Genomic DNA, 3,584 nt, shown 5'->3' with positions numbered 1-3,584 from the left:
CTACTACTTAAAAAACACGACGAAGTTCCGTCGTCAATCGATCTAATGGTACGTCCTCTGTTTCGTCGCGCTCCTCTCCGCTTCGTCCCGCACACGCACGCGAATGGGCCAAGCCCAACAAATCGTTTCGCTCATCCCCCGACCGATTTTGTTCCTGCAGCACCGCGATCCTCCTTCCCATAGCCGTCTTCCTCTCCACGAACGAGCTTCCACATCGGTGAGCACCTCCCGTCCTCCTCCCCTCCGGCTGGCCTCTCCTCAGTCTCAGGCACGGACTCTCCGACCCACCCAGATACTTTTCGATCTAGGCGGCATCGACATCAGCAAGCACATCCACGTCCTCCTCCCCTCCGCCGGGCCTCTCCGCTGTTTCGGGCGCGGACTCGGGGCAGTCGATTGAGACCGTAGGGGTCGTGCGGCTAAGAGCGAGCAGTGGAGCGCGAGCGGAGGTTCATGGCGGCGCGCCATGAATACAGCGGTCGGGTCGAGGTAAAGGTTCCCGTGACTCTGTTTACGGATGGGAAATCTACGATGGTCACCTCGTCGGGAAAAAGAAATTGTGGGTTGCATCAGGGACTTCTCCAGGAAAGTTTGGCCATGGCCTCCAGCAGGGTTAGTGCTCCTCCTCTTCCTGATCTACACAACCTGTAGTTTCTACCCGCACTATCCATTCTTGCCATGTTTCTGTCCATACGCGTATACCTGCACTTTGCATGCCTACAGGGAAATCATTGTTTTTTAGCTGAATCAAGTAGCCAGAATCTTACCGTGCTTCTGTAGCTGTGTATTTTTCAACTACAGATCATTTACTCTTGTTGATAATTACAAGGAATGTTTCCCTAAATTTTGATGTGAACAATGACACTGTAAGCATGTTGCTGCTGTAGCCAATCACCATATATTTCGATTTATCCGTTTGATATGTGCATCTTATCTTAGGTTTAGTGCTTTGCTTTGTTTGAATAATGAATAAACTAATTTTGTTGCATTGAGGTTCTGGGAGTGGCGACCTTCGATTTGTTAGATATTTAGTAAATTTGTTTGTGTAACTTCTCCAAATGAAAAAACCACCATTTTTAAAATTCTATGTTAGAGTCTGCAGTATGCATGTCGTGAGAGTATTGATGGTTGCTAAATTTCCACCTTGATCAATTGTTTTAATCAGTGCTTGATAAAGTGTTTTAATCATTGTTTGTTCAATCATATATTAGTAGGAGTATCCCTGCTTGATCAGTTGTAGTTTTAGTGTTTGTGACAGCTTGGGTTAGAACTTATTTTTGGTAAAATTGTTGTTTGCCACTGAGTTTAGTTTACTCGACAAATTATACAACAAAGTGCTTCATAAATTTTCCTTGGTATGCTGCGCTTTTTTAGCAATTACTTGAATTTTAGTTGAGAGGCCAAATAAACTATCATCAATTGAATTTTCATTGTCATGATGTACTCAAACTGAAACACCTCTGGGATAGGTGCTTTTTAGTACTGTCATGCCCATATTTTACTATCCTGATAAGCACATGATGAAGTTTGTACTATGTTTGGTGCCAAGAGTGTAGGCATACTCTTTTCTGTACATGTAGATGGTACGTGAACTTAATTTCTTTGCTGTTAATAAATGGATCTTCCCAATTGCTATTTCTTGTCTTCCACACCACCCGCAATTCCTCTAGAGACTGTCCACCTGACGTTTTTGTAGCTGCAACCACTCTACTCAGCACTTCACTTGCCCCATACGCCCTTGGCAGATCTCAATGAGATGGATTCCACTACAAATTCCCCTACCATAATTCTGAGAGTTTTCTTGTTACTTATCATTCATGAATTGAGTTATGAACGTACTACTTACATTTTCAGAATGTCAGGTTCCGCGTCCCCTTTTTGCTCCATGACCAACCCAGTCTTTCTTTGTTTTCATACACATGATTTATCACAAAATTGGATCTGCAGCTAGAACGACCTGCGAGACTGTAGGACTGCAGGAGGAAGCAATACTCATTTACATCGTTCAAACAAGATTCACCTGGTAAATCACTCCTTGACCGTACTTCGAAATAATTTACATTTTGCTGCTGGAGTGATGGGTACAGTGCAAGTGTTATGGCACAAGAGATAGTTCTACATGGGTATGTGCAAAGTGTTTAACATCAACTATTGTGAACTTTCGATATATTTCAATGGCTGAATGTGATCTCTATTTGGCAATGTGTCAGTATTATTTGCAGTTTGTATACTTGCTAAAGCTACTGAAAAACTGAGTTGTTGAACAAATTACTTCAAGGACAATATGAAGCTAATCCCTCAGATTTTAGTCAGGGACAATGTGAAGCTAATCCCTAAGATTTTAGTGAGAGCCAAAACACTGAATCTGGTGATGAGCCGCTGGATCTTTTTGTTTATGAGCTATGCATCTGCCGTGTTTGCCCCTGAGGCAGCGTTCACCTTGGAAGCAAGGACACGTCGTGTTTGGGTTTTGTCAGGCCACACAGCACAACATTGCCAGCTGCTTGCCCGAGCAGAACCAATCCCACTTTACCAAGAGATATGTCAGGTAACTTACAAGTTCTTACGCAGGTGCAATTTTTCCATAATCCATGTGAAGGTTTTCCCGGGGAATTTACACAGTGCAAATTTCTTTCATTTCTCTCAGAATTTATCTATGAAAGCTCCAAGTTGTTACTATTTATTTCACTTCATAGCTTTCTCCTTTTCATTCCTAAGTTATTAATTCGTTTTCAGTATATGTGCATTTAAATGTATTTGACTAACTGGTGACTTTATACAGGTGTATGAAAATATACTAATATATATACTACGATGACGCATTCCGTGGTTGACCGATACGTCGATGGCTTCGTCCACAGCACCCTCCCACGATTCCCTGCAAAAGACGGAAAAAAGTGTGAGGAATCATCTCATGTCGCTCACTTCTCACCCCTTCGACAACCTTTGGTCCATGCATGACGAGCCTATTTTCAGAGCCATGTTATGGAGAGAGATAAAATGTTATATGCCATTTAACGGTGGGCCGGTGGCAGCAAAAGCAAGGGCATCCGCATGCCTGACCTATAGGATCCAGCTCGCACAGGCAGTTCATCACTTCATCTACGCTGAGCTTTCAATGTTTGCGCCATCTTCAATTTTCGATGCCTTGTATTTCTTGACTTCTTATGTATGAACATCCAGATCAGGTCATCAGACATCAGCCATGTATGCGTGGTTTGAAAAAAACAATTCATGGAAAGTAGTGCTCCATGTATGTGTGATTTTAAAATACAATTGGTAGATGTATCTATTTTTTATAACTTCATTGCAGGGGTCTCCTGCTTTATGGATTGAAGAAAATAGGTAGTTACAATATGCTGGAGAAGAGTTGTTAGTATGTGTGCCAATACTAGAGATTTGCTACCAAATCAGCCTTTGTCTCCAACAGAAAATTGAATCTCAAATCTCAGTTTCTATAACCTTGCCTTGGTTTCCTTGTACTACATTTGCTTAATCCTTTTCTAGGCGAGTGTGCATGCTAAGAGGCTGGCATTAACAACTGAGGGTGTACGTCTTGGTTAGTAATTTTGTTCAATTTCAGA

The 3,584-nt window shown here is 42.3% G+C and overlaps 1 long non-coding RNA gene across 1 annotated transcript; it reads left to right on the top strand.

Moving 5' to 3' along the window:
- On the top strand, positions 1 to 3,302 carry LOC127317810 (uncharacterized). Its single transcript, XR_007861474.1, has 2 exons — positions 1 to 2,548; positions 2,783 to 3,302. It is a non-coding gene; the product is annotated as an uncharacterized lncRNA (long non-coding RNA).
- Positions 3,303 to 3,584: the final 282 nt, after the last annotated feature.

Source organism: Lolium perenne, chromosome 7, assembly GCF_019359855.2.
Source record: "Lolium perenne isolate Kyuss_39 chromosome 7, Kyuss_2.0, whole genome shotgun sequence".
Classification (NCBI taxonomy): domain Eukaryota; kingdom Viridiplantae; phylum Streptophyta; class Magnoliopsida; order Poales; family Poaceae; genus Lolium; species Lolium perenne.
Note: the sequence above shows the minus strand (reverse complement) of the source record. Positions and strands in the feature narration are given on the sequence as shown.